Source organism: Rattus norvegicus, chromosome 1 (genome assembly GCF_036323735.1).
Source record: "Rattus norvegicus strain BN/NHsdMcwi chromosome 1, GRCr8, whole genome shotgun sequence".
NCBI lineage: Eukaryota > Metazoa > Chordata > Mammalia > Rodentia > Muridae > Rattus > Rattus norvegicus.
In genome coordinates this window covers 190952405-190965047 of record NC_086019.1, presented here as the reverse complement: position 1 = coordinate 190965047, position 12643 = coordinate 190952405, and the positions used below count along the sequence as shown (strand labels likewise).

The window sequence follows — 12643 nt, the reverse complement described above, 5'->3', positions numbered from 1 at the left end:
AGGCTGGAGGCCGCGTCTTGGGGGCGGAGCCAAGAGCTGGGGCGTGCGCAGTCGGTGGCGCCGTTGCAGTCCAGCATGCGGTTTTGGGGTATGGTTCTCTGGGGAGAGTCAGGAACCTGGATGGAGAAAGCGTCTAAGGTCCCTTTGCCCCTTGTTTATGTGAACGGAGAGGACCGCAGCCTGTGACGGTTTCAGAAGCGTTTCATTCGCGTGAAAGGAAACAAGCTCAAAGGCTGGAGGTTGAGCATGGTTTCCCTAGCCCAACCCAGTGCACTTGACAGACTGTACGAAGAACAGTCAACAACAACAACAAAAAGAAAGTTCTCCAACGAAGCCTTAGGGTTTCCAGAGGACTCACAGGTTAGAAGGCCTAAGGGAGGAGATGATGAAAAGTAGCGCCTGTGTGGAGGTGGGATGCAGAGTTCCCTGTAGGGAGAAGGGTAGGGACCTGAGCCACATATAACTGATTTTAGCCCTGGAGGCTGAGGAAGGAAGATTATGGGTTCCAGGAGATCCTGGTCTACACAGTCTTAAGTATCTCAAAGCAAAAGGAGGGCCATTAGGCAGGAAGGTGGCCATTACAAGAATAAGACTGGACAAGCTAGGGAAGATCTTAGAATCCCAGCTGTCATGAGTCCTTCCATAGAACCCCCAAAAAGAAGAAAGAAGGTAGAGCACACTGTGAACAAAAGGTCTTTAGTTTTTAAATCACTTTAGAAGCTGATAGCTGAGATATTTAACAGCATGCCCTATTGTCTGGAAGGTTTTGCTTGGATGGAAAACCAAAGTCAACCTGGGCAATGGTGGCTCAGGAAGCAAAAGCAGGTGGCTCTTTGAGTTCAAGGTCAGCCCTAGTCTACATAGACTCTGTGTTGAAAAAATAAAAAGAAAAGGAGAAAAACTCCAAAGTCAGCATTTAAGTTTTAACCCCGTCACCAGCTAACTGGAAGACCTTGGCAAAGCTTCTCTTTCTGGGTCTGGTTGGTTCTTTTACTGCTTGATCAGGGGTGCAAATCTAGTGTTAGCTGTGGAGAGGTAGAGGTGTGGAGAAGCAAAGTGGACTTGTTAGAAGATATTAGAAGTGTGTCTAGTAATGAAGAGACTCTGCCAAAAGGAGTTGCCAGTCCTGCTTCCCCACAGCAAGTATGGCTGTGAAAAGGAAAAAGCAGTTCCTGACTGGAACTTGCACCCTCCTCCCTGAATCTTTGCTGTTGCCAGGAACTTGCCCAGCACCCATAATGAGGCTGCGGTGGTGTCTTGTTCAGCTCAGTTTCACAAAACACCAATTTCAGACAAATTCACACTCTGGCAGGTAAGAACCATAATCATAACCAAACACAAAATGACCAAATATAACCATCTCCTACAAATGTTAATTCTTTACCGCAGGAGGCATGGAGGGAGGGGCCTTTGCACTCACAGATAAACAGTTGGGGAGTCTGTAATGTTAAGCACACAAGATTGTTCCTGCAAGGGAGGGAATGATAGACCTTCCAGAAAGCTGGAAGCAGGTGGTGACTAACCTGGTGGCCTGGGCTTTATCTGTGTGGCTAGGGACTTTTCCAGCATCTGATCCTCCCCTGAAGAGAGTTGTAAATTTGTTTTTCTGCATTTGACCTGTATTTAGTTTTCTTTGTTCCTCAAAGAGATTTACTTAGGTATGCTTTTTTGTGAACATAAAATTGAGTTATCACCGGAAAAGGTTTTCACCAGATTGTGATGTGCTTAAATATGGATAAACTAGTTGGGGTCAAACTTTAAAGTTCGAACCAACACAGGACCAACAGTCCTGATGAACTGAACTGCCTTCTTGACTCTGCAGGCTACTGAAGGTCTTAGAGATCCCTGTGCTTTTTACACATACTAATTAGCCCTGATTCATTCACCCTGTAGATAAGATTGAGGGGGAGGAGTGGGTTGTTTCATATATGCCAAACTAGCTTCAAACTTGATATACGGCCAAAGATGACCTTGAACTTCTGCCCCCAAGTGACAGTACACATGCACACTGCCACACTCAGCTTATGTGGTTCTAGGTATCAAGTCCAGGGATCTGTGAATGCTAGGCAAGCACTCTACATCCTAGCCCACATAACAATCACTAAGATAACCAGTGACAATTATTTCCACGTCCTGGGGCTGGAGAGATGGCTCAGAAATAAAACAACACTGGATGTTCTCCCAGAGCAATAAGACCCTAATGAAGACACCTTTCATAGCTCCATTCTTAGGGTATTTTTGGGGTGTTTTATTTTACAAAATTAATTTTAAGCTTTGGTCTTGTAAAAATTGGACCTGAAGCTTCTGCTGAGACAATTATAATCCTAATAAAATCTGTCCCCAAGCTTGGCATGGTGGCACACACCTTTAGATCCAGCAAGTTCCAGGACATCCATAACTGCACAGAGAAAGCCTGTCTCAGAAAAATACATAGTACCTAAGTAAGTAAGTAGTAAGTAAATCCTGGCCTGTCAGGAACAAGAACTAATATAACATCTGGGCTCTCTTTGCTATAGGAGACTGTTTTCCAGTCCCCCTGCACCCCCCAACACACACACACACACACACACACACACACACACACACACACACACACACACACACACTTGCTCTGTATGCTAGGGTCTCACTCTGTAGACCAGTCTGGCCTGGAGCTCACAAAGAGCTGCTTGCCTCGGCTTCCCAAGCACTGGGCTTAAAAGCAGTTGCTTGAATGCCCAGGTTAGCCCTCTTAAAAGCCAGAGTTCCTAGGATCTAAGTCACCAAGTGAGAATGACTCTGTCCACTGCAGGAGATGAAAAGTTGCTCATGCCTTTTGTGATGCGTGATACCTAGACCCCACCCATGTGACCTATACCCTACTTGGTCCTACTTGTTGGCTTTTTTTCTTTCCTTCTACATATGGACATGTATGTTTTGGATATTTGTTAGGGTCTTCAGATATTTTAAGTGACCTTTTCTCTGGTGGGCCACATTTTCATGAAAATGATACCCAGAAATTTCTAAAATGAGAAAATAGGCTACTCTTGTCTCCCAGCAGGGATGACTGAAGTCTCTTATGCACACACATGGGCTAAACTTCTCTGAAAAGGGATGATGCTACTGGAAAAGGTGATCCAAAACTCACCCCCAGCAACGCAAAGAACACACCTTTTACTTAGAACCTTAAAACCAGTTTCCATTTACATCCATTGACCAAAGGAAATGCTGGCTGCAGCAGACGCTCCCTGCTGTGCCTGCACACTGCAGCTCTGGTAGAGCCCTCTGTGACTGTGCTGACAGAGAAAGCAGCCACGGCTGGAGCAGACTCCAGTGCCTGCGACCCAAGTTGTGTGACTCACAACCATATGTAAGTCCAGCTCCAGAGGTTCAAAACCCTCCTCTGACCTCCAAAGGCATCCGAACAGAGACGCGGATACACAAAAATAATAAATCTTTAAGAAAGAAAAGAAACTCACTTGGAGCTTTTAAAAAGACAGATGTGGGACTAGGCCTACAGCTGTGGGTCAGTGCTCACAGAATGAAGCCCACAAGAGGAAATCCAGTTCACCACCTAGCACCTGCACAAAAGAACCAAACTGAACCTGAGGAGGTGGCACACAGTTTTAATCCTAGCATTCAGGAGGCAGAGGGTCTGGGTCTGAGGCCAGCCTGGTCTACAGAGTGAGTTCCAGAATAGCCATGGCTACACAGAGAAACCCTGTCTAGAGAAACGAAAAGAAACCAAACGAAACAAAGCAAAACAGACAAAGAAGCAGACCAAACTGGCTTCGGGCTCTGTTGTAGGGTTTCTAACTGTTTTTGTTTCCTGAGACTATGCATGATGCTATTGTTTGGTGTTCTCTGACCTGTGCCAAAGGCTACAGAACAGCCTTTGTCATGCCACAGAGCGCCCTGCAACAAAGGGAGGGGACATTTATCTTAGTCCTACTACAAATGTTTGCGCCATATTCTCCTGATTAGCAAAATCCTGGAGAAGAGGCAGGCTGTGTGATCAAGTCCAGGCTCCATCTGCCTTACCTAGAGGAGCTAGAGAGCCTGACGGGGCCTTTGCTCTTCATTCAGATAGAACATGTTCAACCAGAGTTATTCGTGCTTCCTGACAGTGCTCCAAGCCGAACAAAACCCCTGTCCAAATCCTAGAAACCCAATACATGTAAGTCCTATGGTAAGTCATTTCTACACCTTCAGCTGCTGCCTCGTGCTTCCCTAGACTGTCTTGTCCTTTCTTAGGAATCCCAAACCCCACTTGCTTTATTTATTTATTTATTTATTTTTTGGTTCTTTTTTTCAGAGCTGGGGACCGAACCCAGGGCCTTGCGCTTCCTAGGTAAGCGCTCTAACCACTGAGCTAAATCCCCAGCCCCCCCACTTGCTTTATTCAATGTTTGGTGTATTCCTGGTGGCCCGACACAAGACAACTTTGGGTTTTTAGCGAATGATACTGAATTTTCTTTGTTTCATTGTTTATTGAGGCAGAATCTCTTATAATTCAGGCTGGCCTCAAACTTACTGTGTAGCTGAGGATGACCCTGAGCTTCTAATCCCACCCTCCCTTTCTTTCTCCCATGCATATGCATGTGTTTGCATGTGCGTGTTTGTCAGTTCTCTCCTGTCACCGCAATGGTTACAAGGATGGAACCATCAGCCTTGGAAGCCAGGGCCTTTCTCTACTGATGCATCTCACTCATGTCCAAATATACAGATTTTTTTTTAATTTTTTAAAAAATCTGTCTGACTATCTATCTATGTACCAGGGGTTGGGGATTTAGCTCAGTGGTAGAGCGCTTGCCTAGCAAGCACAAGGCTCTGGGTTCGGTCCTCAACTCCGGAAAAAAAAAAAAAAAAAAAAGACAGGTAAATATCTATGTACCTATTTGGGTTTTTCAAGACAGAGTTTTTCTGCGTCGCCCTGGCTGGCTGTCCTGGAACTCTCTGTAGAACAGGCTGGCCTTGATCTCAGAGATCTGCCTGCCTCTGCCTCTGCCTCTGCCTCTGCCTCTGCCTCTGCCTCTGCCTCTGCCTCTGCCTCTGCCTCTGCCTCTGCCTCTGCCTCTGCCTCTGCCTCTCTGCCTCTGCCTCTCTGCCTCTGCCTCTGCCTCTCTGCCTCTGCCTCTCTGCCTCTGCCTCTCTGCCTCTGCCTCTGCCTCTGCCTCTCTGCCTCTGCCTCTGCCTCTGCCTCTGCCTCTCTACCTCTGCCTCTCTGCCTCTGCCTCTGCCTCTGCCTCTCTGCCTCTCTGCCTCTGCCTCTGCCTCTCTGCCTCTGCCTCTCTGCCTCTGCCTCTGCCTCTGCCTCTCTACCTCTGCCTCTCTGCCTCTGCCTCTGCCTCTCTGCCTCTGCCTCTGCCTCTGCCTCTCTGCCTTGGCCTCTGCCTCTGCCTCTCTGCCTCTGCCTCTCTGCCTCTGCCTCTGCCTCTCTGCCTCTGCCTCTCTGCCTCTGCCTCTCTGCCTCTGCCTCTGCCTCTGCCTCTGCCTCTGCCTCTGCCTCTTGCTAAGTGCTTGGTTTAAAGCTGTGCTCCACAACTGCCTGACTCAGATTTTTTTTTTAACTTGACCCAAAACAATTAAAAAAAATCAGAGTCTTACTATATAGCCTTGGCTTGCATGGAACACATGATGTAGACCAAAAACTCATAATTCTCTATCTGCCTCCCAAGTGCTTGGATTAAAGATATGTACTACCATACGTGGCTCCCAAAACAAAATTTTAATCACTGTGGCCAAAATTAATTAGATCTGGCCTGTAGGCCATAAATCCGAAGACTTTCAGTGGAATGGTCTACCATCCATACGTAGACATTAATTTCTTGATGACCAATTCAAAGCTATAATGCACCTGGGTTGAGTCAGGGATAAAATCCATACTTCAACATGGATATTTTATTTAATGTTTTTTCTGATTGTCATTCAGAACTCTTTGAACTCTATTCAAGTTAGACCATATGCAAGAGTTTCTGCTGCATATTTGACTATAAATGAGGTCAAATTCCTATTTTACAGAAACCGCTGGTGTATACCCATTCCCTTCTCGCTGTGAGCCTGTAGCTATGGGAACTGCAGCCAAGTACACAATAACACCTCCATGAGCAAATCCTCGGGGGAACAAAGTTCATTTTAATACAGCTGGCCTAACCACAGAAGAATCTGGGGGACTCTCCAGGCTTGGCAGCGTTGTGCTGCTTCCTGGCTTCACGCTTCCTCTGGAGGAGGAGAGAGAGGAGCTACAGCAGGTAAGGGCTTCTTGGGGATATGGGGGTGGGGCTTGGGCTTGGGCCAGGCATGTAGGGAGAGTCCAGAGGAGAGAGAAAGAGAGGGGCCTTGTGTACTAAGTCCCAGTCTTTAAGAGCTCTGCTGGTCTGTGAATGTGTGTAGACCAGTCTGGCCTAGAAGTAATTCCACCATCACCAAGTTTGTCGGCTAGGGAATCCTTATAGGGTTCGTTCATCCAGCCCTGGAACCAGAAGCAGGGACATCAGTGCTTCTCTGTTATTTTGGGTGTTAAAGATTGAACCCAGGGCCTTGATCCTCTAAGCAAGTTCTCTTCTGCTGAGAGCATCCCCAGCTCTATAGTGGCTGCTTAGGCCTGTGTGGTAGGGAGGGACAGAAAGGCTGACTGATGGTTTTCTTGCTCACTAAGTCGCTTTTCTGCACCCCTGACAATATGCCACTCATACTAGTCTCCAAAATCTCCTTGGAACTTCGCCTTCCTCTGAGCACCTAGGTGAGTCCTGAAAAACCTTAGGCCCACCAGAGCTCTACCTGTTCCCTTTTTCCTGCCCTGTGGACCCAGCCTAACCATGCAGTTTCCTTAGAACAAGCTAGTCCTGACTCAAGCCAGCCTAAAGTGCATGGAATGAAGACCATCTTCCCACACCCCTCACACAAGGCTGGGCTGTAGAGGAGATCGATCACCTAGAACTACCATCTGGACTGGAGTCACACCCGGGGATCTTTGGCTGCCCCTGACATACTGTGCGACTCTTGATGGCTTGTTTGAGAGAGCATGCCATATAGGCCAGGCTGGTCTCCAGCATGGTACATAGTGGAGGACGAGGCTGAGCCTTTGCTTCTACCTCTCAAGTGCTGAGATTACAGGCCTATGCCCACTCCCAGGAAATGACTGTATATCACAGGGCTGGGGATTGGACGCAGGGTCCGGTCTCTGCTGGGCGAGCACTTTGGTACAGAGCTATGTCTTTAACCATCCACGTGGCTCTTAACAGCACTTCTAATCAAGTTTCTCTGAACATAGTCCACTGGACCAGGGCCACATGTCACGAGGAGGGTCAAGGTCACACTACAGACCTCCGCTCCAGTCCTTTCTCTTTCTCCCATCCTGGGCCAAGCTGCTCATTTTGAAAAACAAGCAAACAGAAATATACAGTCCCCGCCCCATGCCATATATAGATAACAGAGAACCAAGAAATACAGAGGCTACGAAAGACTTAACAGTTTTGTGTTAAGCAGTTCTATCAGAAAGAGGGCTAAAGTTCTTTGTCCAGAGGAGCAGTTTTTTTAATAGATTTAATCATTTATTATATATAAGTACACTGTAGCTGTCTCTTTACAGATCGTTGTGAGCCACCATGTGGTTGCTGGGAATTGAACTCATGACCTCTGGAAGAGCAGTCAGTGCTCTTAACCGCTGAGCCATCTCTCCAGCCCCCCAGAGGAGCAGTTTTAAGGACTCCGATTACCTCATTTCTCTCTTTTCGTGTCTGCATAGTGCTGGAATTGAACTCAGGGTCCCCACCTATTAAATTTATGCTTTATCTATGAAGACCTGCCTGTTGCTGAGGAAATGAGTCAATTTTGAGATTCGACAGAACCAGGAGACTCTAGGCAATACTGTGAAGAGTCCTTTATGGGGTTTCTCTGAAGCTTTTATTCCAAGATAGCTCAGGGTTTAAAAGCAGGGTCAGAAAAACAATGAAAACCCCACAGAGTATCCCTCATCCTGGTCACCACATATGCTCAGGATATCTCAAGCGTCTCAAAGCAGGCTGTTGGCTTAATGTCCTTGAGGGCTCTGAACTACACCCTTGGACCAATGCTTTCTCCAAGGGGAGTAAACAGAGCTCTGTGGGAAAATGGTTCATACAGCAGGATGCCATAGCAAGGGATGTGGCCTACGCTGTGACACCCAAAACACAACCCCGGCCTGACTCTTCTTCTTTTATTACTTAGCTGTTATTTTTGTTTGTTTTTGAGCCAGGATCTATCTTAGTATATAGCCCTGGTTGGCCTAGAATTCATTGTGTAGACCAGGCTGCCCTCAAAATGCTGGGTTAAATTCTCTGCTGGCATTAAAGGTGTGTACCAAAATGCCCGGCTTCTTTTATTGCTTAAAATTATTTAGTAATTATTGAAAAGATTTAAGAATAAGAATATCCAATATCTAGAATCCATTTATTCTCTTCACAAGCAACCACTGGCCAGAATTTCTCTTTCTCTAACATTCTACATATATGGTTATATATATAATCTTTTTATTCAACACACATGCTGGCATACTGTATGTATCTTTATGCTGTGTTGATTCCACTTGCTATGTCTCAGACTTATTTCACATACAGATGCAACTCACCCTATTTAGTGGCCGCAGGGTGCTCTATTGTGGATACACCATGGTTTGCTAAAGGCTTTCACTGACAGATCAACCAGGTCTGTTTCAGGTCTGTTATAAACAGGGTTGCAGTAATCATCTTGCAACACCTGAGAAGATTTGTCAAAGGAACTCCTAAATGTGGTGGATGCCTCTCAAGGGTAGAATGCTTGTTTGTATGGTCAGGCCATGGCTACCATCTCCAGATAGAGAGGGAAGCATAAGTTCCTTACGGTAGAATTTCGAATCAAAGATTGCATTTAGCTTCAGTGATTCTCAGCCTGTCCTTAAGAAAGTATGAGTCTCTTTAAGCTCCTGTCAAGGTTATGAGTGGATTGTCCCCCCACCCCCACCCCCTTTGCCAGCACCATTATGAGTAGGCTTATCCCCATCCACATTAACACTTGTTTCTGTCCTCACCAACACAGGTTTTTGATCTCGATGTGGTTTGTGTTCTTTTTTTTTTCCATCAAAATAGTCAAATATCTATAATATGTCAGCCAAGTGATAAGTTATTTCTCCACAGGTGAAAAGAGCCAGTTCAGTGTTGTGGTAAATATTCAAAAATGACTAAATCTTTTATCCCTCACTAGTGCCAGCACCCGTAGGGCCACATGGCATGCGGGGTACATTTATTGTCTCAGCTCCACTCTGCCTCCAAGTACTCTCAGACCCAGGCAATCCTCAAGCTGTTCAAGGTACCAGGATCTTGAATGCTGGTCTTTCTGGCCATATGGAACTAACCATGATTTATCTCTGATCAGTATCCCTCCCAGCCACTGTCCGATAGCTGAGAGCTCTCTGGTTCCAGCTACCCGAGACTCAACAAACTGCAACCCAACAATCAGATTTATATATTAAATTCTCAATCCACAAGACATCCACACAAGAAACTCGCAACCAGTTGATAAGGAGCTGATAAGATAAAAGTACCCCGCATGCTATGTGGCCCTACGGGGGCTGGCACCAGCTCAGAATAAAACGTTTAGCCATTTTTTAATATTTACTGCAACAGTTCAAACTAGATTAGATTATATTAGATGCATGTTTATTGGGAAGCTGCTCTCTAGTGAGTTCACTGGCCCCAGGGAAGGAGGCCAGGGAAGTCACCATGGAGAAGGGGGATGGGGGGAGCGAGCTGGAGGCCAAGATGTCTGGATTATGTAGGGAAGAGCCTCTGGGGAAAGAGCAGCCTGGCTCCTGGGCTTGTCCTGGTCTGAATCCATAAAATTGGTGACCACCTTTAATCCCAGCAGAGGCAGGCAGATCTCTTTGAGTTCCAGGCCAGTCAGGGACACATAGTGAGATCTTGTCTCATCCCTCCACAAATTTATAATATATCAGATAGAAGGTTAGAAATGTCAGTATAGAAATGAAGAAGATAGATCCTGTCACCCTCATAGTCTTTTTTTTTTTTACTTATTGTTATTTTGTGTTTATGTATGACATGGGTGAGTGAGTATGCCTGCTACAGTATGTGTGGAAGTCAGAGGACAACTTTGTGGAATCACATGCAAAATAAATAAAATGTAAAAAAAACAACAACAAAACAAACAAACAAACAAAAACCCCCCAAAACTGGCGCTGTGTTAAGCTTTAGAGCTCTGTTTGACAGCCATGTGGAGATGTCAAGTAGATATGAAATATGTGAGGAGGTTCTCTGAGGTGAAAAACAAATTCACTGTTGAGAACAATAGAGAGGAGTTTGTCAGACGTGCCTGGGTGGGAGCCATTGATGCCATGCATTGGCCAACTCGGTGAAACCACAACTTCTGCTTGGGGAGTGTTGAGCTGTGGGTCAGCTCAAAGCCAAGGAGGACACAGAGTGTGTGCTGCTGCAGAGGGGCAGGTGGAGGACCTCAGGACCTGCCAAGCCCATGAGCCAACCACACCTGCTGTGAGAACTGCTCAGTAGCCAAGTCTAGAATGACCTCACTGCCTCTGAGAGAATTTCAGGGAAGTTTGAGATGATTTCAACAATCTAAACAAGAGATTGATCCCTGGCCCTGCGGTGGACATCCATAATTGCAAAGACTGAGGCTAGAGGATCACAAGTTCAAGGCTAGTTGAGCCTGGCAGTGGAAAGTGGAAGCAGGAGGATAAGGAGGTCAAGACTTGGCTACATGGCAAATTCAAGGTCAGATTGGATAATGGGAGACTGCCTCCAAAAGAAGAGGAAGAGGAAAAGGAGGAGGAGGGAGGAGGAGGAGGAAGAAGAGGAAGAGGAAGAAAAAGAAAGTTAGGGGACCTGCCTGAATATATAGCAGGACCAATCTCAGTAGATAGATAAATGGATGGGTGGGTGGGTGCGTAAGGATGGACGGATGGACAGATGGATGGACGGACAGACAGATTTGAGCAATGTCTGTGAGACAAAAAATTTGGAGACAAATTTCATCCAAGGGGCTGGGGCAAGAGGAAAAAAGGAAGAGCCCTAAGTTATGGCTGTATGCGTGCAGATAGTGATGTCATTCAAGGTGGGGAACTGCAGGGCAGAGCAGGGCCGGTGCACACCGTAGATACAGCAGAACTGAGTCTTGCTCTCCAGAGCAGGGCCGGTGCACACCGTAGATACAGCAGAACTGAGTCTTGCTCTCCGTATGTGACCTACAGATGTGGTGGAGCTGTCCACGGTGTCTGAAATGTTTATGCTTGTGGTATTGGAGCTCTTCACACTAGACACCAGGGGATGGTTAAACCGTAGGTGCTCGTGTGCTTGAGCAGAGGGAAAGGAAACAGCCGAAAGGAGTCTGATTTCTGGTGGTAAATACTCTTTGGGGGCTTCTACTCTATGTTAGATCATTTAGTTCCCAAATAAAAGACACAAACCTGGGCTGGAGAGATGGCTCAGTGGTTAAGAGCACTGACTGCTCTTCCAGAGGTCCTGAGTTCAAATTCCAGCAACCACATGGTGGCTCACAACCATCTGTAATGAGATCTGATGCCCTTTTCTGGTGTGTCTGAAGTCAGCTACAGTGTACTTAGTAAATAAATCTTAAAAAAAAAAAAGACACAAGCCCTTTATAGTTATAATAAGCCTTAAAGCACTGGAGCTGGGCAGATATCAGCCCTCTGTGCTATTTTGTCTACTTCCCTGTCAGAAACCCCGGGATATCACTGCCCTGTTCCGCCTGGGCCGCTCCTACCCCATCTGGCTGTCCCTCATGACCATGCGCTCACAGTCTGTCTACCCCATGGCATGGCCACTTCCCCTTTCTTTCCTTGGTCTCTGCCTCAGACAAGCCTGGGAACCAAAGCCCTGCCTACCTCTCATCTGCCCAGCTACAGGGTATAGGCATCTTTATTATCCAATCAGTTTCCACTTTTTATTTAGCAAAACACACATAAAATAAAAAAGCTTTACTAGTTAACTGGTTTTGAATGTACAGCCCAGAGACAACCATCACCCCCACCCGTCTCCAGCACTTACTTCTTCTTCCCAACTTGAAGCAAATTAAGCATTTCCCCTTCCCCCAACCCTAGGCAAACATTGTTTATTCTTCCTGACTCCTTTGAGTATCTGAAATAAGAGAGCACAGAATGTTTGCCTGTTCGTGCCTGGTATATCTCACTTAAAATCATGTCCACAAAGGCCTCTTCAGGCTCCAGCATGCTGGCCAGCTTCCTTTTTTTTAAAAAAAAAATTTATCTTTATGTATATATATGTGCATTTGTGTGAATACCACACGTGTGTGGACAGGAGGGGTGCCTTCAGAGGCAGAAAAGGCCTCATTTCTTGGAGCTTGAGTCGTAGGAGGTTTTAACTCCCCTCCCCATATAGGTACTGGGGTCCTCTGGAAGAGCAGCCATGACTCCTCCAACTCCACAGCTCCCCAGCTCTGGCGGTTCCTTTAAGGCTGAAAGATGTGCTGTTGTATGCGGATCCTTGTCTGTTTATAGTGCTCACATCAATTTCATTTTCATTTCAATGTTCCTTTCAATACCTGTTTTCAAACTCGATGTGTGTTTAGCGGTGAAATTGCATGACCACCCGGTAATTCTATGGTTAATTTATCCAGGAGCTGCCAATCTGCTCTC

General features: G+C 46.3%; 1 protein-coding gene across 9 annotated transcripts in view; it reads left to right on the top strand.

The window, feature by feature from the left end:
* The first annotated feature begins 3 nt into the window (after window positions 1-3).
* Tmem219 (transmembrane protein 219) overlaps window positions 4-12643 on the top strand; it is a 38323-nt gene continuing 25683 nt past the window's right edge. The window contains exons 1-3 of one of the 9 annotated variants that reach the window (XM_063263297.1): window positions 20-360; window positions 4295-4330; window positions 6001-6230. The gene's annotated coding sequence lies outside the window, so the exon portion shown is untranslated. Of the gene's footprint in view, window positions 361-1218; window positions 1313-3968; window positions 4157-4294; window positions 4331-6000; window positions 6231-10726; window positions 10743-12643 lie in introns of those variants that run through there. The other 8 variants (XM_063263271.1, XM_063263273.1, XM_063263306.1 and 5 more) reach the window with 8 other exon arrangements.